This window comes from Enhydra lutris, unplaced genomic scaffold, assembly GCF_002288905.1.
Source record: "Enhydra lutris kenyoni isolate GAN:26980312 unplaced genomic scaffold, ASM228890v2 scaffoldscaffold15, whole genome shotgun sequence".
Taxonomy (NCBI): Eukaryota; Metazoa; Chordata; class Mammalia; order Carnivora; family Mustelidae; genus Enhydra; species Enhydra lutris.
Window position 1 is genome coordinate 35,145,859 of NW_019154099.1, and position 23,895 is coordinate 35,169,753.

At 37.0% G+C, this 23,895-nt stretch overlaps 1 pseudogene; it reads left to right on the forward strand.

Moving 5' to 3' along the window:
* The first annotated feature begins 1,571 nt into the window (after positions 1-1,571).
* LOC111146924 overlaps positions 1,572-23,895 on the forward strand; it is a 31,226-nt pseudogene continuing 8,902 nt past the window's right edge.

Sequence of the window (23,895 nt, forward strand, 5' to 3'; positions counted from 1 at the left end):
GAGTACTTATACTTTGCTTTTCAAGACTGGTTCATGCACAAACTGCTGAAGATTTTCAAATTGTCAAAAGTGTATCAACAGAAAGAACTAATCACAGACAAGATTTGATCTGATTGCTCATGTGGTCATAAAGAAAGAATCTAGTTATAGCTACTAATCATCAGTAAAAGCATGCATGCTTTATCTTCACAGTCTTTTCCTTATAATGCTAAAATCACAAATTTTATCCAAAAAATAACAAAGGAATCAGTGATCTATGTTTTGATGATTTCTTTCAAACATAGAACTAGACTCAACAATTAAATGTTGCATTTTGTTGAAACACAGAGATAATCTCCTTTTCCTCTCAGATTGCATTTACTGAGATTGTTGTCAGGTAACACAACAGGTAATTTTTGAAATAATAATAACAGCATATTCATTTTCTTAAATTGAAATCCAAGAAGATCTTGGCTTGTTATGTTTAGTAGTAATGTTTTTGCTATAAATTCATAAAAATGATGATAGACTTTTAGCATTTTTCTCGTCATGTCTTTAAGAGAAAATGTAGATCTGGGATAATAATTCAGACCTCTGCCTGAGTACTGGATTAATTAATTTAGGTTCCACATCATACTGCATTTGCTTCTGGAGAAACATTACGAGGGCTTTTGCTACCTAAAGGGCACTGGAGAGGAATGGGAAAGTCTCCTTGTGGCTTAGGTTCTACTGCCCGAGCTAGTAACAAACACTGGCTGGAATTGGGCAATGAAGAATACACAACGTAGACCTTTCAAATCACAGGACTCAAATTCCTTCCTGAGTATTGGATTCCACTATTAGAGAATCCAAATGCCATCACCAACCAGCACTGCATAGAAGACCATAGCTTAAATTTTTTAAAAATTCATGTAATAATCCTAGTAATTTGTCTACATAGTATCAAAATCTATATGATTAATATTTTTATTTTCTTCAAAATGCTTAATATTAAGTCATCATAATGTTCATCCTCATATTGGGTCCCCAATCTTGTATTTCAGGGCAAGAGTTGGCAATTCTTTTTATTAGGAAGACCTGAATTTGAATCTAAATGGTATTTATCACTCACTAGCCATGTGTTCTTGAGATACCTCTGAAACTTTTAAAATTTTCATGTATGAAATTGGAATAATAACATGTACTGTATTATATAATTGTAAAAGTTCATGAAAGTTAAATGAGACCGGGGTGGGGTCAACGTTTTATTCTATTTTTTTCTTTTTTTTAAATTATGTTATGTTAGTCACCATACAGTGCATCATTAGTTTTTGATGTAATGTTCCATGATTCATTGTTTGTGTATAACACCCAGTGTTCCATGCAATCCCTGCCCTCCTTAATACTCATCACCCGGCTCACCCATCCCCCCAACCCCTCCCCTCTAAAACCCTCCGTTTGTTTCCCAGAGTCCATAGTCTCTCATGGCTCATCTCAATGTTTTGTTCTAAGCACCACTAGTCCATCAGGAGGCACAACCTTTGTTTCCACTTCACAATGAAATGACTCCAAGTAAGTAGAACAGGGAATAAACTGATAACAGTAAAGGGAAGATGGAAAGAGGGCGTAGTCAAGAGCAAACAAGAGATTTCAACAAATCCCGGAAAGATAGGAGCAATGGACAGCTGCTGACCAAAGAAAAAAAGGGGAGGAATCCGCATTCCAGAGTGACCTGTGAGGAAGCTTGGTGGGAGCCCGTCTTCTGGGCAGCAGCACCGTGAGCTCAGAGTTGATAGCATGGAGAGCAGGAGGGAGGAATGGAGCTAAAACAGGGGGATTAGAAGAACTTCTGCCTACAGTTTGCGCCACCGTACCAACCCTAGTCCTCAGCCCTCATGCAGGCAGAAAGACTGGAATTTGCAGCCCAGCATTTACTTCCAGGCAGAACAATGAAAGTCTTTATGAGAACAGGGGGAGTTGGGGTGAAGTTCACAAACTTCCCATTTGAAGCTAAGACTTCCCTTATGGATAAGGAAGATCAAACACCCCTCACCCTAGCCTTTGAAGGCCCAGCTGACCTCTGGATTTCTTCCTGCACACAGCACCACACTGTAGTAAGATGAAGTCTGTCACCAGAGCTGGAGAAGCTCATTTTCTTTCTGAGTAGCTTTCCTATTTGGGGGAGAATTGTGGAAACTCACCTATCTATAGCACAGCTACCTAGATCTCCACTGGTCACCTATAATAATCCAGACCTTCATTTTTTCAGTAAAAACAGAAAAACATGGATCACTAGGCCAACATAGAGAATAATTAATACTATGATGTATTAGTATTTATTATATGATAGATACCAGCCCATGTCTTTATATTTTTTACTAATTTAATTCTTTTAGAATTAAAATCTCTGTTAGATGGGTACTATAATTACTATTTTACAGTTGAGGAAACTAAGTCACATTAGAAACATAATCACTGTCCAAAGCCATATAGTTAATAAACAATGGAGCTGAGATTGAAAGCCAGAAGTCTAACTCCCAGAGGCCACATTCTTAAAAGTTGTAATGCACTATCTAGCTTTCTTTTTAAGTTTGTTTTAAAAGTTTTTTTTAAAGAGAAATATAATTTATATATTTCCTTATATTTTATAAGGAAATATAAATCTTTAGAGAATAGAAAAAAGGCTTGTCTTGAATATTATGCTCAGAGATTTGAGTGCTTATTTCATGAACACAGAAATAGCCAGAGAAAAAGAGAGAGTTAAAGAGAGTTCTTAGAAACTAAAAAATATGATTGCCAAACTTTAAACAACAACAACAAAAAAAAAACCAATGAGTGAAAGCTAAAATCAAGAAAATCTTATATAATATAAAGCAACACTGAAATAAATGAAATAAAACATTAAAAGTAAACATGAGCAACATAGAGAACCATTCCAGGAAATTTAAAACTTAGTTAATAGTCATTCCAAAAAGATAAAAAATAGAAAATTGATGGCACAAAATTACATAAGGTATATTAGAACAAATTTCCAGATATTAACTATTTCAACTTTAGGTTGAAAAAGCCCATTGTGTTTCCAGGAAGATTAAAGAAAAAAAAGAAAAGACTTTTATCTGAATACATTTTTGTGAAGTTTTCAGCACATCAAGTTAAAGAGGATTTTTGAAAAATTCTGGACAGAAGGGAAAAACATTTGTTTATAACAGAAGAAGGACCATCACACTACAGACTAAGAGATTTTTCATCACCTATACTGGGTACTAATAATTCTTTGGAGCAAACCCTTTCAGGTGTTAGGGGGAAGTTTTCTTGAGATCAGAATGCAGTATCAACTCTCTATCAGGGATGGGGGCAAAAGGAAGATATTTTCACACTAAAACTGATGAAACAAGATATAGTGGTATAAGCATATTATTTATATCTATGTATGCAACCACCAGAAAAACTAAAAATATCAGTAGTTGAAAGTGAACATTCTGAGAGGTGAGTATGGGGATACATGAGTCAAGAGAGAATTTTATTGCATGCCATTTTGTACTCTAATTTTTTAAAATCATTTTCAACTATTTTATATGCCTTATTGAAATTGAAAATTGTATGAAAATCATCTAGTCAATTCTTAGTATAGAGAGCCATTACCTGTTGGTGACCCATGCTATAAACTAAGGTACCATTTACAAACCCTAGGTCTATCACATATTTGCTGTGTGAACTTGAGTGAATTATTTAATTTTTCTCTACCTCAGTTGTGCCTTTTATAAAATTGGAAAAAAGCAGTGGCCAGTGTACTTATACATGCACTTAGAATGCTTTCACCATTCAGTAAATTTTAACAATTATTAATACCATCTAAATTTCCTATGTACCAAACTGACTCTGTTTTTTATGGTTTTACAGAATTTTTACATTGGCCCATTGCTTCAAAACTGGATTTAGAAAGATGCTTTTTAGTTATGCAGTGGGGTTCTAAACCAAATCAGAGAAATAAGATTTTTAAATGTTAAACATTACCTGCCTGTAATTAAACAAATTAATGCCATTTAATTTAAAATTTGGTTTTATCCTATTTAAAAATTTATATCCATACTAACATTGAGATTTCATATATTTTATATTAATAGAATGTAGTCATTAAACATTTTTTGAGTCTCAAAAATTTTGAATCTTACCATGTTTGCTTTATAATTTTCCTAAAGTTTGTCCTATAGGATATGACTTTCATACATAAGGGTTGGCACACTGTGGTTTTTAAGATGTGTTCATTGGTACTTATCAACCTTGGAAGAAAGTGTCATCATGAGAAACATTTAATTTGTGTCTACAGTATCACTGCTCCAAGGATGATGATTTAAATAATAAGGCAGAAGATGTTCAGGACCTGAAAGAGTTACAAACCATTAGTCTTCATTAAAGTACCGGCAAACTGAAGTTTCCATTTGAAATGTGATTCTAAAAAATTATCAAGATTTTACCAAAAATACATCGTTTTTTAGAAGTGACCACATACAAGCTACAATATCTTAGTGAAATACTGCTCATCGAGTTTGTTTGTATGAGGATTTGCTGTATGTATTAGTTTTCTATTGCTGCTATAACAAATTACCACAAACTTAATGTTTTAAAGTGTTTTAAACAACACTTAGTGTTTTAAAACAACACGAACTTATTATTTCATAGTTCTGGAGGTCAGAAATCTGCAGCGCATTTTGCTGGACCAAAACCAAAGTGTTTGCAGGGCTGCATTCCTCTAGAGAGCGTGGGAGAAAGGGGTCTGTTTCCTTATTTTTCCAGCTTCAAGAGGCCATATACATTCCTTGACATGTGGCCCCTCTCTCTATCTGCAAAGTCCATCACATCTCTTCTCTGACTCTCATCCTCCCATCTCCCTCTTTTAAGGACTTTTTTGACAACATTGGGCCCAAGCAGTAATCCAGGAATCCACCCCCATCTCAAGATTCTGAATTTAATCACATCTGCAAAATCCCTTTCATTAACAGCTTGCAGGGATTAGGATATGGGTATCTTTGGGAGACTGTTATTCTGTCTAGTGCACTGAAGTATGAAATCAATCTCAATAATAGTAATCTAAAGGCAGCAATCATCTTGAAAGAAACCAACAAATGTCATCAAAATGAATAAATAAATGATACACATTAGAACCAACCCTATTCTATGACTAACACCAAGAAGAGAAAACATTACTTGACATATTAACTATTATATTAGATTGGCATGGTGACTCAGGAGTTCATATTTTTAAAAAATACTTTACCTTCATGGATGCAGTGTATTAATGAATATGTGGGTGGTAAGAAGAGGATGGGGAAGTTAGGGAGGGAGGGAGTAAAGCGTGACTCATTTATCATTTTATATCTAGATGACTCATGAAAGTTATCAAGTGGAAAATGTGTTATCCACTAAAATAATTACTCAATGCTATCCAAAGTAAAGTTCAAGAAATTAGATTTTTAATGACATATGGTAGGAAGAAGAGCTTTGGATCTAAGACCTGTCTCTTATACATGACCTTGAACAAATATCCTAACCTCTCTAAGCTTTGTATCCATTTCTATAAAGTGGGGCAGTAATACCTGTCAGGTAGATAGGATTAAGGGTCTAATATAGTCTTCTCAATCTCAGGATGAACAGCGAGTTATTATCTTCTCAGTCTACCAATACATTAATCCCCAATATATTATATAACCATCTAAGTTTATATCATATAAATTATCTGTCTTCAGATAAACTACATCAGACTACTCTCATTTAGGGGTCACTAAGCTGGAGAGCTATCTATTATTTTTGATGGTTTTATTGAGTCTCAGCAGACATTTGTGAAATTAATTCTAACCAGTCATCCAGAATTAATGTAAAAGCCTCCTGTCTGATTCAGACACGTATATAACTTTATTATATTTCTGTTTTGTACTGGTTGCATCAAAATTTAGGGCTTAGTGATTTTAAGTAGCTGAATGACATGATGTTTTCTCTGGTGAGATACTGTCCACCATCATTTCTAGGACTCCCTCCAATTCTCTAACTCACATTAATACTTCAATATAATATAATACATACTCTGTCTAATGTGTGAAGTACACAATCTTGATGTTTTTATCTCTTAAAAGTTTGCAGGCATATGAGCATTATCTTTTCTACATTCTATAATTGAACATTGCTTTCCCTCTACCCTTGGATCTGAACCAGATATTCAGGAAAAATATAGCCACATGAAATGATAGAATCTCAACATTATAAGACCCCTTGGCAGTCATTTAGTACAATCTCTTAACAATGTTTAGATTTTCCAGGGGCTGATGGTACAAATACCCATTTTTTAATGAAACATGTGATAATTAAGTCTTATTGAAGACAAAACCTTCTGACATTGTCATCTAACACATAGAAAGCTGTGTGGTATTTTAGAACTTCTCAAGTCATAACCAACATATGGCATACTACCTACATACATACTTCAGAGCTGATTGTAATTTGAAATAATGAAAAAATAGATTCGCAAGTAAGGTTTGCAAATCTCTCATGAAATCTGAAATGGTTCCCCATTTCATAAACCTGAGTCCTGGAAAGCAGCCGTGAAGTTTAGTAAATCATCCTTAATTAGAAAATTGCTTGCCCAGACCCAAGGAAGACTGACAAATTATCAAGTCTGAAGGATTTTTTTTACCATTGCATCTTGAAATACAGATATAGATAATTTTTGTTTGGATATTATATATTAATATATAAATATAAATATAATATATATTTATTTTTTTTAATCTATTGATAATCACATTCTGTTAGTCCAATGACATTAATATACCTTCTGCTCAGAAGACAATTAATTTAAATATTAAGGTGGATTTTTCAGTATTTGTTTTAAAGATTTTATTTTTAAGTAATCTCTACACCCAATGTGGGGCTTGAACCCACAATCCTGAGATCAAGAGTCACTTGCTTTACTGACTGAGCTAGTCAGACGCCCCATATTTTTCAATATTGAAAAAATAATTAAGACACTGCAATTTTTTTTATCAAGGATTAATTAAAATGTATTTAAGGAGGAAAATAATCTGAGAAGTTTTAAAGAAATTAAGAAACACAGCAGTTTTTCCAAAGAATGGTCTGAGCACTGTCAGGGTCAGGTGGCCAAGTGCTTGTTAAAAATGTACCTGCCAGGGGCACCTGGGTGGCTTAGTGGGTTAGGCCTCTGCCTTCGGCTCAGGTCATGAACTCAGAGTCCTGGGATGGAGCCCCGCATCAGGCTGTCTGCTTGGCAGGGAACTGCTTCCTCCTCTCTCTCTGCCTACTTGTGATCTCTCTTTCTCTGTCAAATAAATAAGTAAAATCTTAAAAAAAAAAAAAAAAGTACCTGCCATACTTGCTAAGTCAGATTGGGGGTGGATATCAGGAACTGCTGCTCTAGTGAGTATGATTCACAAGTGCACTATAGTTTGCAAACTATTCATTCAACCACAAATATTTGTCAAGTACCTACTACGTACCAGGCAACATCCTAGATGGGATTAGCAAACAACCACCTGAAGACCAAATCCAGCCTGCCACCTATTTTATATGGTTTATGAACCAATAATAGATTTTATCTTTTTATTTATTTATTTATTTATTTATTTATTTATTTATTTTTAAGATTTTATTTATTTATTTGACAGAGAGATAGAGAGCACAAGTAAGCAGAGCCATGGGCAGAGGAAGAGAAAGAAGCAGGCTCTCTTCTGAGCAGCGAGCCCGATGCGGGGCTCAATCCAGGACCCTGGAATCATGACCTGAGCCAAAGGCAGCCACTTAACCAACTGAGCTACCCAGATGCCCAGGTTTTATCTTTTTAAAGTGGTTTAAAAAATCAAAAATTTTCGGACATAAAAATTACATGAAAGTGAAATTTTAGGGTCTACAAATGAAGATTTTTTTGGCACGCAGATAGGCTCATTAATTTCTATACTGTGGGGAAGGAGGCACCTGGCTTGCTCAGTCTGCAGAGCGTGTGACTTTATCTCAGGTTGGTCGTTTAAGCCCCACATTGGACATAGAGATAACCTAAGGAAAAAAAAATCTTTTTAAAAAAGGATAAAAAAGTCAATATTGCCTGGGTGTGTTCATGCTACAAAGGCAAAGTGGGTAGTTGTGACAATCTAGGACATACTCTTTCACTTCACACTGTTGCTAAGCGTGGTACACATAGCAGTGACATAGTTATAACTCAACAGCATTGCAAGTATCATACATATCCCAGTACTGAGGCATTTTATTCGATTTTTATTACCAACATAAATCCATCATGTCAAAACAAGAAAACAAAAGAAAAGTGGACTTTGAGTATTGTACATGTAAGGCACAGTTGAGTGTGGATTATTTTGTTATGAAATTAAATGGCAAAGCTCTGTTTTGTTATTCAAAGACAATATAGCTATACTAAAAGATAGTATGCTTCAACATTACTAGGCAAAGTACTAATTATAATATTTTCAGCTTGCAGGAGAGTAGAAGGCAGGAAAATTAGAAAAGTTAAAACAAAATACCCTATCTTAGCAGAAGTTTTTCACAAAATGAAGTGTTACAATGAGTCGCAAGCAAAAACATTGTATCTGTTAGCCATACAAGGAAATGTATTTATTGAGGGTGATGTAATTAAACTGACTTTGATATAACATGTCTGGAGAAAACAAGCTTGCTGAAGAATAGTAACCTATGGGGCGCCTAGGTGGCTCAGTGGGTTAAGCCTCTGCGTTCGGCTCGGGTCACAGTCCCAGGGTCCTGGGATTGAGCCCCGCATCGGGTGCTCTGCTCAGCGGGGAGCCTGCTTCCCCCTCTCTCTCTTTGCCTGCATCTCTGCCTACTTGTGATCTCTGTCTGTCAAATAAATAAATAAAAATCTTAAAAAAAAAAAGAATAGTAACCTATTGGTGAGAATGCTTAGTCAAAAAATCGAGACTATTAAGGGCAGCATCAATAACTGAATAATACACAAAGCAAGTGATTTTGAATAATTTTACTTGGCTTTTGATGAATTGACAGATGTTAAAAATGTCGCTCAGCTGTTTTTTATTTGAGGAGGCAATGCTTAGTTTGAAGTGGCTAAGGAATTAGCCTCTGTGAAGAGTTAGCATATAACAACTATAGGCAAAAATATTTTCCAAGATGTTGAAAAAACACAACTTCAGTACAATCTCAATTGGAATCCGCCGAGATGTGTTAAAAGTCATAGTGGTAAAAATGTGCATGGAGCAGAAAATGATTTAGTTTAAAAATGTGGGAAGTCTGTGAAAATGTAAAATGTTTAAAGCCTATGTTTATTCATTGTATTATTTCATCAGCAGAGCTTTGCAGAAAATTAATCTACCATAAGCTTCTAAACCAGTAGTGTCAACAGCAAACTTCCTTCGCTCTTGTGGGCTAACCATCATCATCAGTTCCGTGAATTTTTGTCATAAATAGGAGAGGAATATTCTGACTTGGCCTGTCACACAGAAATCTGCTGTGGTATAGCTGTGAGAAAGTTTTATTGAGCTTTTTTAAGCTCAGGGTCAAGATTTTTAAAAATTTTTATGAATGAGAATTACCTTCAACCACTATGTTCAAACACTGAATGGCCTTGGAAGTTAGTTTTTGCTGTGGACTGGATGTTGTTTCTTTATGAATTCAACCTACGATTACAAGGTCAAACAATACTGTCTGAGAAACTTGGACTGCAATAAAATCATTTTGATAAAAATGAATCACAAATAATGTCAAGCTGCTCTAGTCACTTCCCTTTCCAGCAAAGGGTAAAGTGAGGAGCAAGATCTCCCTTCCTACACAAATGTGTAGTAGATATATCTTCTGAGCTCCAGTGACATGTTTCAAACGTGATTTAAGTATGAGGAAATTTCCATATTTCAAAAACCCATTGAAATGTATAATGGAGGAGCTCCCAACATGCAAGTGGAAGTTAATAATCAGCAATGTAATCACATGCTAAAATGAAAATATCAAGAGAAGAATCTAATGGAATGCTCCAAAAGCCCTCCAAATGATGAATATGTCAATTAAAGTCAGACACTAATGGTTACCTTCTGTCTGAAAGGACATTTTTAAAGGAGAAATATAGAAAGTCTCATACAGATTTTACAAATCGGCATTAGCAAATAAACATTTGCAATCAATTTTGATGATAGAGAACTAATTTTGAACCCTGTATGAAATGCTATCACCTCCCCCCCAAATTATATTCTTCTTATTAGCAGATCTATATTATAAAAATTATACTTTGTTGTTATTATTATTTAAAATTTTATCAATGTAAAATTTATAGAAAATTTTACTCTCTTACATAATATTCTTGATTTTTCTCTCTTTGCCCACAAAGCCTAAAATATTTACTATCTGACCCTTTACCAAAATTTTTCTAAACTCTTCTCTGAATCCCCTGACTATAATCTCTTTGGGGGAAAGGACTGGGTCCTACAGTTTTGCTGCTTCTTCCTCAGCGACCAAAACAATTGTTGCCACTTAATGGATGATAATGGTATCTGTAACTAGACAGGGCTTTGCAATGTGTTGAAAAAGGACTCTTTTGATTGTTACAATGATGATAATTATTATGATTTTGATGTAATATTAGGTAGGAATTGCTCTCTTTCATATGTTTTTGGGCAGATAAATTCAAGGTAGATAAATCATTAATTAAAGCAATTGCAAGCAGTTTCTAACAAATTAATTCTGTCAACTTCTCCACATAGAATTAGTAGATACAAGGGATATATGGATGATAGGCAGAATCTGACTTAGTTTGTTTTATACAAAGGGAAATGATTTCCATCAAACATAACTTCAATGTTGCATTTTAAAGGAGCTTATTTTATGGTGTATGTTTATATTTCGAGAGGAAAATTCTATTTTAAAAATCAAGTAACCAAATCACAGTGCTAAGAATAATGCTATTCCCATACATTAAATTTACATAATTGAGCATGCACACTGAGAATATTTGCAAATTGTCCCCTTTTTCCCTGCTATCTTAAACATATCAATCTATTTCATAACTGATTCTTTATCCATCCCTACTTCCATTGCCTTTTGTTTTTCTCATTTTTCTCCTGACTTGGTCTCTGAATCACTTGAATGTACTCAATAAATATTTATTAAATGTCCAATGACCAAACCTGAACTGGTCCCTGTTGGTAACCCAGTTATCAGGTTGGTCCCACTCACTCAACTCTTTCCTATCCATCTACCATTCTCAAAATGATCTCTCTCAAATTCAAAACAGATCTTGTCACTCCCTGGCATAGTGATCTTTCTTTCAGTTTAAAACCCTGAATCCTTAACATGATATGTAAGACCTTTCATAACATGACCCATGTCATGTTATGAAATTCCAACCACTTCCTGTATTGATTTCCCTTGTACCTGTTCTCAGTATTCCCAGAGCATCAGGATTTCATTTTTCCTTTAAAATGCAAAAGCAAAAATGCTTTTGCTCGTGGGGTTCACTCTATTTACATTCTGGCCCGCTCTTTTCTCATTCATTTTCTACGTAGTTCTTTATTTTCAAAGGTCTTGTCCTCTGAATATATTTCCCTCACTCCATGCTCCTTGCACCCAAGTTATGCGCTTGCCCATAGCTCCTATCATGCTAATGCATAAATATGTGTTCATTCGTCTGGCTCACCTACCCAGCTTGAGCTCCTTGAATGCTCCAGTCATCCCTTCATCCATCCATTTACGTGTTGTGTTCTCATACCTATTATAATGTCTGGAATATAATCTGCTCTCAAGTATGTATCTTTTGAATTGAAGTCAAGCCATTGTAGGAAGTAAGGCCTGGGCTTAATGGAGCAAAAAAAAGTAACTAATATTTACCAAGTGCCTTTTATAATTAAAAAAAAAAAAATCTTTCGTGTTTTATCCTCACAGCAACACTCTTAGGTGGGTATCTTTTCTCCCTTTTCGCAAATGAAAGAACTGGGATTAAATTATGGACTCAAAGTCATATAGCAAAGAGGGGTTTTAGCCAGGTTCCAAGCCAGGTCTGTCAATTACACTTCCTTGCTCTACAAATCCACCTACTGGGCAATAGACTTTGACAAATATGTTACTTTCCCCTTGGTTTCTAATTTGCTAAATCTAGCTAATCTCATGAACTAACTCCTACCATGATGTTAATGACTTCAAATGCTGGCACTCATTATCACTTCCCAGAGAAAATATTTTAACCTCAAGGAAATATTCTACAGATGCTATTTTCAGCTTAACTGGGGAGATATCTGGGGGCTCATGATCTTTCCAAGTTTCAAGGAATCAGGGAAGAAGTTGCCTGGTTCAATTAGTGGAATTCAGATATGTGACTTTACATGAAAATTAACACTAAGAGCATATATTGGCACTGTTACTTATAAAAAGTAATAAATATAATATACAACACTCAGGTATAGTGTATAATCCACACAGCTGGCCCCAAAGACAGAATAAAGAAATTACCAGATCCTCAGACTTGTTTACTAAAATCCCAGGGAAACTTACATAAATATATTTTTTTAAAAAACTATCAATAGCTGCCATTTGTAGTATTAATACCTACTTTTCATTCTTCGTTCACTGGGGACTATGTGCTAGGTAAGGTGACAGGCATTTATTTTTTACACAAACCTTTAAGGGAGGTACTATTAAACAAATTACCTTAACACTGATATAGGCAGGTTTGCGTGTTAAAATGTCTAAAATTTATCTAAGAATGACTCTCATATAGGGTTATATAAATAAGAAAATGTCAAGTTTCAAAGTCAATGCCCAAGTTCTTTCCACCATTCCATGATCTAGGGTCCTAGACTTCTTGGAAAATAATCCACCATCCAACTCAAAACACGCTCAACACAAGCGTCAGATCAGGGCCTTTGCAGGACTAGAAGAGGAATAGGAACAAAGTGGGGGTGGGGCGGTGAGTGTGAGCGTGGGAGGGTGTGTGGAGAGGTAGAGGGATGCATGCACAAGAAAAGAGCTCCGGAAGTAAGGGAGTGTGATGGGGCACTGAGGGGATACAGTTTTACCTCTGTTTATCCAAACCTCCTTCTGACCCCTATTCTGAGCAGGAAGGAGACACTCACATGCCCTCAGAAGGTCAGAGCTATTGGCTGCTGTGGAATGTAGCCAGGATTCTCAATACCCATCTCCACTTTTTATTAGAGGGAAATAAGGTGTGAAGGAGACACTTGGGCCATAGTAGACCATTTTTCACAGACCATTTCAGAGAGGAGATGTGTCCTCAGAAAACATCCGTTTATGGGTTTCTAATACAACAGAATTAATATATTTTATTGAAGAAATGAAAGATTTGTTGACACCCACCACCAACGCAAATCAAAGATGTGTAGTTCTAGATCACATTTTCTTTTCGTTGTGCTGCTCTGCCTTTAATTATTATTATTATTTTTTAATACTAAATGAACAGTGCCTTTTGAAAAAAAGCAAACACTACCAGGTTATATTAGGCAAATAGTGACAATGGCCTTCTTATGTCCATCTTTTTTGTGTCCTTAGGAATGGCCTGTTCATGAGCTGGTACCTAACTCTCCAGATTTCTTCTGTATATACAAACACTTATACAGGGTTTTGTGTTTTTTTTTTAAATGACATTTTCTATACATATTATTTGCTACTTAACTCTTTTCATTCAAAAGTGATCATGGACATCTTTTTGCACATTATAAACCAATCTCCCCCCATCTTTCTCTTTTCTTTCCTTTTCTTTCCTCTTTTCTTTTCTTTTTTCTTTTCTTTTCTTTTTTCTTTTCTTTCTTTTCCATTTTCTTTCCTCCCTGCCTCCCTCCCTCCCTCTCTTCCTCCCCCCCCTTCTTCTTCTTCTTCTTCTTCTTCTTCTTCTTAATGGCTATGTAGTATACCATAGTTTGGCTATGGTATAATTTATTTAACCTGTGCCTGTTTTTGGTTACCTGTAGTACTTTATAATTAAATAGAAAAATATCTGGACAGAACATATGTCCCTCTGGATAAACTTTTCTAAGATAATTTCAGGGACAAAGGGTATTTGCAATGAAGATAGATTCTTAAAGTGTTTATCATCATCTAAATGAATGTTAGAAAAAGATCTATGAGAAAATATTAAAACCTGGCAAGGAGTACTCCTGTAATTCTTGCAGATATGATTTTGATAACCATTTTTAAAGAGAGTGATTAACAAAGATGTGCATGCAACCATAAAAAACTGAGGGGTAAATGGAGTAAATAACCTGGAAATCAAGCCTTTGTAATCATTCTAAGTTTTCTTTCTCATAGCCTATTTTACTCTTAAAAATCTACAGTCTCCATAAATCTTTAATATTTGATTTCTAAATCTGAGACTAGCTTTTAAATATAGTGGTTAGGGATGCCTGGGTGGCTCAGTGGGTTAAAGCCTCTGCCTTTGGCTCAGGTCATGATCCCAGGGTCCTGGGATGGAGCCCCGCTTTGGGCTCTCTGCTCAGCGCGGAGCCTGCTTCCCCCTCTCTCTCTGCCTGCCTCTCTGCCTACTTGTGATCTCTGCCTGTCAAGTAAGTAAATAAAATCTTTAATAAATAAGTAAACAAATAAATAAATAAAGTGGTTAAATTTGTAGCACCACAAGTCAAGAATACTACATTTGTATCTTGGAGATTTAGAATAGTACAAACTACAAGAAAGAAAAAAAAAAGGACAAGCTATATTTGCGAAAACTTCTTTTAGGTCATTCACAATACTTGTATTAATTTTATCTGAAGGAGAATTTGTATTTAAGGTATAATCAAATTTGCTTATAATCCCCATCACATCAAACATTCTAGAAAATGTTTAGTTGGATTTCTGCTGAAAGTATTTCATTTTTATTCTAACTACTATAATTTTTTGTTTTACTTTAGCTGTGACAGTTTGCACATTACACTTATTTATGAGTATATCCTTGCTAAAATGTAAATTATTTTAATGATTGCTTTATCTTATTTATTTTTACTGCTCCCCATTTCAAGCACCAACCTATACCAAGTCATCAAAAATGGGTTTCGTGTATCTTTTTGGAGTAAGAACTGTAGAAATTGTGTATGATGAAAGGTTTTAACTACTGCTAAAGAGGAAAAGAAATGGCGTGGTTTATTTTTAAAGTGTGCACTCACACACACACACACACACACACACACACACACACACAAAGTAGTAGAGTTGAAAGGAGAGAAAAAAGAGTAAAAGTTCATTGGAACCCTGTGATTTATAGGAAAAGGCTCAGCGAGCTCACATAAAAACCAAAGGGGGGAAGTGGTCGGACATTGGGTCAAATCTCCATTCAATGTTGTGTAATAAAAGGCTGACTGTAGCCTTTCAGCCTTGCTTCTAGTCATAGACAATGGCAATTGCAGAGCAAGACTAATAACAGGATTTAGCATAAATCCACCACAGGAAGTGAACAGTTGTACTGGCAAATAATTAGCCAGGAAACATTTTATAGCAGCATCAGGATGCGTCCGTGAGCTTTCAGACTCTCAATGCGTTTGTGATCATGAAAACATAATTAGTTCTCGGTGATTGTAATTTTTGTGTGTGTTTGTTGAAGGATAGTTCTTTCCCCCCTCCTTTCTTTTCACAAGCAGGCCTTATTTTTCCTGTCCTAATTTAGCAGCCCCAGCGAGGGTTTTGAAGTCTCAAGGGAGGGGTTTAGAATGTTCTCTTTTTTTCTCCTGCTGATGCTTTTTTATTGCAAGGTGGATGGTGTTTATTTTGCACAGCTAACAAGTGAGTTCAAAGCAACACGTTGCTCTTGAACTCCTGCCAGATTTCCAAAGCTGAAAGCCCCCCTGCCTGGTAGAGCCGACCTGTACTATCAAAGCCTGACTAATTTGCAAAGGAATGTCAAAATGACTGGTACCCCGCATTTTCCACCACCCGCTTCTTTTGACACTTAAAGGAAAGCTAAGTGGGAGTGTAAAAGGAAGGAAATTCATTCAAGGCAGCACACCCTATAATGTGAATTAATTTCACAAGAAAAATGGGAGCTCTCTGCTGAGTACTTCCCGTTTTCATCTTCTCTGCTCTTTCTTTTAGCTACTGTTTTTGTAAGGGCTGCTAATAAACATTATGTTTCTGTTCTCACATCATCCATATTAAGAGTAAATGCTGTCATTAGACTTGGCTCTGAAATTCTCTGTGTCAAAGTGCCTACATGAGGCTGCTTCGTCTGATTCAGTCACACCACTTGAACAGCAACCCCGTAAAGACAAATGCTTGATTCAGGCCAATACTTCTCTCCTTTTAAACCTTAAAAAAAAAAAAAAAATCATTTCAATCAGAACCAAGAGATCTGCGTCTATGAACAAATGCAAATTATTGTTGGAGGCGGCAAGACTGATGAAACAAAGTCCTAGACTGAACTTCTGAAGGTATAATTCAGACATGACTGGAAATTCAATTCAGCTCACATATGTATTGACGCTAAAACAAAGGTCAAGTAAATACAGGACTTTGATTTGATTTAGTCAGGTTTTAAAATGTGTCTTGATGGTATTTTATAATCTCAAACTTCATTTCAAACTTGTATTGAAAATATGATATTGGCATATTCTCACCAAGTAAGATCATCTACAAATCATTTCCCTTGGCAAGGACCTTAGAACCTCATGGAAGCCTGGATCTGATTGTTTTCCCCATGCATTTGCATGATCTCTGTAAATTACTATTGTCATCACCCCCGTGAACATACTCTCATCTTTAGATTGTCTCCCTTGCTTGCATTTCAAGCATACATTTCTTTACTGTTACCCTGTGCCTGACGTGGAACTCTCTATCTCACATGCCTTATCTCTTTTATCAGAATATGAGGTAATCTGGAGGGGAATCTTCCGGCAATGCCCCAGTTAGTTGCTTGGGAAGTGAGTTACTGAGGTATGGTTGTGCTGCGGCTGTCTAAAAGTGAGCCCATGTCACACCCAGTGACACGCACTAAAGGATGAAGGCTATAGTCCGACAAACCCAGATTTGGATTACAGCTGAAGTACTTAATAGTTCTGTGGCCAAGACTAATTCAGGAAACTTTCAGAGCCTCAGCTTCCTCATGTGTACATTAAGGCTAATAATAGCCCCTGCCCTGTGGTTTATTGTGCTCAGTACTGTGCATGTCAAATAGGTAGCACTCAATAAATATTAGCTATTGCAAAATCATAGCAGTTTGGAAATTCTATGCTGCAAGAATCAGGAATTTCCTCAAGTGGGCTTTAAAAATAAGAAACCACCTTATCTAATGCGACAGGAATCTAGAAGTAAGCCAGGCTCCAGGTTTGGTGCGATCAAGTCTTCGGTTTTATCTTGGCCATGCTCTTGGCCTTCTTTTTTGGGTTAATTTCATACTCAGGCTGGCTCCCCTCTGGGCTTAGAAATAGCCCCCGGCAACAAGGAGGATAGCTTTCTTTGTTCAGGCTCAGCCGCGGAGATAGGAGATAAAAGTGCTTCCTCAGCCATGAAATAAAACTCCCTGCCGTGTGACTGGGGACACCTTGGGCTCTATGCCCATCCAGTGTGGCATGATGGCAGTCTCCGGCACCCTGATTATTTTAAGGCTGGTCTTCCAAGCTCATTTCTAGTAAGTGGGAAGAGACTTTCATGATAACCTATTCCAATAAGGATCTCACCCTGGAGCTGAAGATGGAGGTCATCTTTTCCTGAGTCACATGAGTTAGAGGCAGAAAGGTGGATACATAAACCGAGTTGGAGTTCTATTGGGAAAACTGAGAGGAATGAGGGGTCTATCAGTCCACGTTCCAGAAGGACAGAACTGGTACACTAAACTGTGTAATGTAATCAAGTTCTAATTATAAAGTGGAGAGCAGGGTGTTTCTTTTAGTTAGCAACAGACAGGAGCTATTCCCATCCCTAAGCCTGAAGGAAGAGAGAGAGAAGTAGTGCTAGAACTACATAATATCTATTTTTTCTACAGTGAATATGTACAATTTTTATAACCAGAGAAGGTGATAACAGTTATTTTGTAAAGGCTATTTTCATTTGTCGAATCATTGTGTTAATTTTCTATGAAATTTATGTGTGTGTGTACATAAACACCAATGTATTCTGTACTGTAGTTGACCCTTTATTTTTTTTAATTAATTGATTTACTTGAGAGAGAGAGAGTCTGAGCAGGGAGAGGGGCACAAGGAGAGGGAGAGAGAGAGAGAGAATCCTGAATCAGACTCCCTGATGAGCAGAGAGCCTGACACTGGCCTGATCCCAGGACCCCGAAATAATGACCTGAGCCAAAATCAAGAGTCAGATGCTTAACTGACTGAGCCACTCCGGTGCCTCTATATTTGATCCTTTCAAAGATAGATGGCCCTGAGGTAATTAGGAAAAACTGTTTTTCTATTTAGTTAATAAGGAATAAAAAGTGCCTAATGTTTTTCTAAGAGATATTTTTTTTTTCTGGAAATGGTTAATATTATTTTAAATCACCAGTTGCAACTTAAGCTTCAATTATGTTTAAAGTTCACGGAAGTGCTGGATGATTTTTATGGGCTAGCAATGGGACAGCAAGATGAAAAAGATAATGCAATTATCTTTAAAGGGCTCACACAAATGTAAACAAATGTGAAAGCAGATGTAGATGTGCACATACACATACATGGCTGAATTGAGAATGAGATGAGCGTTCCAGAGTCAGGGAAAAGGTCAGAACACAGAATGGCATCTGAGTGGAACTTGAAGGCTGAGTCGTAGCTCATGGTACTACTGCATACTCGACATACAAGATGTGTGCAGGAGACGCTGTGAAGTTTGTGAGGACTTGAGCCCATGGGAAGGTATAGAACGAGATGAGCCTGTATTGTCGTGTTACAAAAGCTGGGTTGTAACCTCTGTACCCAATGAAGAGGCATTACCAGTCTTTACTGAACAAATTCGATGATCACAGATTTTTGTTACAGGAAGAAAATTCTAATGGCACGAAGGGAGGAAACTGGGGACAGATAATATTTTCAGGAGGCTCTCTGAGATGGAGATAGCAAAGGGCTTGAATCAGGATCCTGGGCTGGGGTAACGTAATAAAGGAGACCCATTTGAAAGATGGTTCTTGGTGAGCACACTGACTTGATGAATAAGGCACCATAGAAGTTAAGGGTACACTGCTTTCCCACTGAATCAGTGCTTCCCAAGAGCTGTCCTTCACCTGTGGTCAGCTGTCACATATCCATTTATATCCTCTGGAGTTCTGTCTTCAGGATTGACGCACATCATCCGGCACCTACAGTTAATAATCAGCTGGCTGCCCCATAAGCATTTCAAAGTCAACAGATTGGATTAAGGCAGAGATTATAAACTTCCCTTCTAAACACACTCTGTTGTTCAAAAGGAGTCTCCAAGAGTCTTTCATTTGCCTCCACCCTTCCACTTAATCACCAGGTCTGGCTGACATTTACCCTTGAAATACATTTTTTCCAAACCTGCCCTTGCTTTTTTGTCAACACCATTGCTATCTCCGAGTCATCCATTTCCCTAAACATGCTCCTTCCTTTATTCCATCCAATTTGTCCAAACCTCCTTCCAGTTTTGTCTCCTAAAATTCATTTTAATTCCGCCTTAGTTCAGGCCATCACCGTTGCTCACTTTCATTAAAATAATAAAATAATAATTAGAATAATGCTTTCTAATCTCCTCGCCAGTTCAGTTCCTCAGCAAATTTCACCTAGAGTGCTAGGTCATCTATCACCATCTCCTCTGCTTCTCATTCAGGCCATCTTCCATCTTCCACCGCCCTACCTGCCCCCAACCCCTCCCCCACCTCCAGCGGCCTTCTAAAACACAATCTGCCCACACCATACCTCTGCTTACCATTTTTCACTATCTTTTTTTTTTTTTTTAAAGAGTTTATTTGTTTGACAGAGAGAGATCACAAGTGGGCAGAGAGGCAGGCAGAGGCAGAGAGAGAGGAGGGAGCAGGCTCCCCGCAGAGCAGAGAGCCCAATGCGGGACTCGATCCCAGGACCCTGAGATCATGACCTGAGCTGAAGGCAGAGGCTTAAGCACTGAGCCACCCAGGTGCCCCCCATCCTTCACTATCTTGTCACCAACACTAGGCCAGGATCTGTGGCAGGGCTGACAGTGCTCTTGAAGCCTCCGCCTCCTTCTCCCCACCAAGTCCCACTGCTCCTGGTTTCACTAAGTAGTTTCTAATTACATACATTAGCATAACCATAAATACAAGTTTCCAAAATCAGGGCTATTTAGTCATTTCCTGTTCTTTTATGCACAACCTGTGGTTCTTCAATACCTCTAATTATTGAATTAGAATATATTACCACATTCTCTACAGAGCACACAGTAGTCCAGTATTCTGGGATAATGATAATTACAAATGTAGGTCTAGAATTCTGTATTAAGATCCTGAAACTTTAATGGCATTTCCACAGTTGAATTATGGAACAAGTACTATAGATCAAGTTTATCTGGCTTACTTTTCACCCTGGCATATAATAATAGCAATAATAATGATGATGACTATACCCACCATGTATTGAGGACCAGCAGTGCCCCAGCTCTCAGTAAAAACAGTTGACTCAAACAGTGCAGGGGTTGGGGCACCAAGCCCTGCACAGATGAAAACCTCTGTTTAACTTTTGACTTCCTAAAAATTCAACTGCTAGTAGCTTATGGTTGACTGGAAGACTTATCAATAAAATAACGAGTTGACTGGCACATATTTTGTATATTATATGTGTTACATACCTTTCATTTAAGTAAGCTGGAGTGGAAAGAAAATGTTATTAAGAAAATCAGAAACGGGCCACTTGGGTGGCTGAGTCGGTTAAGTGTCTGCATTTGGTTTGGGTCATGATCCTAGAATTCCAGGATGGAGACCCTCAATAAGCTCTCCGCTCAGCGGGGAGTCTGCTTCTCCTCTGACCCTCCCTCCTCTCATCATGCTCTCTCTCTCTCACACTCTCTCAAATAAATCGATAAAATCTTAAAAAAAAAAAAAGAAAGAAAGAAAGAAAGAAAGAAAGAAAATCAGAAAGAAGAAAACAATGCATTTACAGTGCTCTATTATATTTATCCAAAAAAATCTACATGTAAATGGATCCATGCAATTTAACCCATGTTGCCTAAGGACCAACTATACTTTTCCTACATTATCTCAACAGCTCTCAGAGTATGTATCCTTGTCTCCATTTTACAAATGAATAAACTAAGTCTCAAAGAGCCTCAGGTTCTTCCCCCAAACAGTAATGTCAAAGTGAAGATTCAACCCCAAATCTCCGGTTCCAAGATTCATTCTCTTGTTACCATGAGACAATTTTTTTTTTTAAGATTTTATTTATTTATTTGACAGACAGAGATCACAAGTAGACAGAGAGGCAGGCAGAGAGAGAGGGGGAAGCAAGCTCCCTGCTGAGCAGAGAGCCCAATGTCAGGCTCGATCCCAGGACCCCTGGATTATGACATGAGCCGAAGGCAGAGGCTTAACCCACTGAGCCACCCAGGTGCCCCACCATGATACAATTTTTAACAAAAGTTATGAAATGTATCAATAAGTACATTAATTTGAATAACAAAGTATATTAAGTTATTTTTAGGGATTTGTGTGAAACAGTTGGCCAATGCTTAAACACTGACAGTAATGTTTGAAGGATAGCAACTTAGTATCTGTAACTTCACACTTGGCTATAGAATTCCCACTTAAATTAATGTATGTCCAAAAAACAAACCTTAAACATACCTGAATGTCTACCTTCGTCCATCCTCAAGTAAGCTTCTGGCCATTATAAACCTCCTCAGGGAAGACCAGGTCAACTGCTCTCCCCCTGCACATTAGGTCAGACTCCCCTCCTCGTACAATGTTGCAACCCTTGGTCTTCTTCCAACATACAATTTTTAAAAACTATAATCTAGTAAATTTTTCTACAATTATTTCTTCAGGAATATCTCCTGCAGAGAGGAGGGAACTGGTCTGCCTTCTTCTCTTTGTCATCTATCATCTAGCCTTATGCATGGCACAGTACATTTGCTTTGCTTCTATCAGATGAGTGAATGTGTGCACAAAAATGGTGAGGAATAGAGATTCAAGAAAATCCTTTCAATGTTAGGACTCATCAAGCATGGATCACAACAACTGAGGAATGGGAGCTGTTGAGAGAGGTAAATATTCAATTTCAGAGGACCGTGGGTGCCAAGCTAGGTATAAACAATAATTAGCAGGAAGTACCGTGTGTTGCCGATAGCAATCTTATGATGGAAATAGTAAATGAGCAATTTGATTACAATAAGTTCCTAGATATATGAGCTTGTTCTTTAATGGCTTGACCTCACGATTCCGAAAATTCTCCCGATAATTACCACATATTTGTTCACTTACTGCTTTGTGGATACAAACATTAACCACATTTAAGCTTCCTCGAAGACATCATTCGCATTGCTCTCTCGTATAACTTAAATATCTCTGTGCTCGTGACATAAAGGGCCTTTGCAGTCACAACCTTCCAATCGTTACAATTTCTGGTTTGGCTCATGTATAAATTGAAACTAGGGAAGAGACTGTGATCCAAAATTAAACAGGAAGCATTACATTTTCTATCTAAACAGTGTCCTAATTCAATGTCTGGCTGGGAAGAAAGGCACAAGTACAGCTTGCCTCACTTTGTTTCAAAAACCAGCCAGTCAGAAATTGAAAAACATCTCCTGGAATCCAGTAACTTAATTTTTTAACTGGTACCTTTTTGTCATGATATAAAAACCAATGATTATAGGGGAAAAAAAAAAAAAAAACTTGTGAAGAACATGAGCTTCTCATGTAGAAAATTTATTGCCACAGTCAAAAGCCACAAAATTATGTGTATGAGCTACAACAAGGCAGTTGGGCCTCACAGGTGGTTTATCTGTATAATGTCTGATTGCCTGTTGTGGTAGCCAGCCTCCCAGATGACCTCCAGTGATCTTCACCTGTTGGAGTTCACACCCATATTGAGCCCCCTAGTACATCATACCAGGGCAGGTCTGTGACCAACAGCATACAACAGAAGTAATGGTATGTTCCTTCTGAGATTAGATTATTGGATGATGATGCCTCTTCTCCTTAGGAAAGCTGCTTCCGGATTCCAGCTCCTCAGAAATTGTGAGATAATAAATGGTTTAAGCTGCTAAGGTTAAGCATAAGTTCTTACACAGTACCTACATCGAAATCCTTAGGAGGGTAGAGTAAGAGCAAGTGCTTAGAAAAATGATAATAAAAGTGCTATCTGACAGCCAACACATCATCATGGCTAATTCCACTTCCCACTAACTCAAATAGTAGACACAGTGTTTCAGGTGTCTGAAGAGAGATTTCAGTGTAACAAATTCAGCTATGAATATGTTCTCCTCAAATCTCCTAAAATAAAAGAAATATCAAAAGCTGTGTTCATTATTATGGACAAACTAAAATTTACTTTGTTCTGCTTTCACAACGAAAATTAAACTGTAGTAACTTGTTTTTATAAGAAATTTTTCTTGTGTTTACTTTTCCTCAATAAAGTACTAAATCATACTAAATAGTACTCTTTATTTTTTTATTTTTTTAAAGATTTTATTTTTCATTATTTATTTGACAGAGATTAAATAGTACTCTTTAGCACTAAGAAGAGAGTCCTTTTAAAAAAAAAAAAGATTTTATTTATTTATTTATTTGATAGAGAGAGAGAGAGATCACAAGTATGCAGAGGCAGGCAGAGAGAGAGGGGGAAGCAGACTCCCCACTGAGCAGAGAGCCCAATGCGGGGCTCAATCCCGGGACCCTGAGACTATGACCCGAGCCAAAGGCAGAGGCTTTAACCCACTAAGCCACCCAGGTGCCCCAAGAAGAGAGTCCTGATGGAATAAAAAATATACTAACATTCCATTCATAATTTTAGCTTTCACTGTAAAATCAGTCCAGTGTGTGACCATCACAGTTACAGCCAGAGA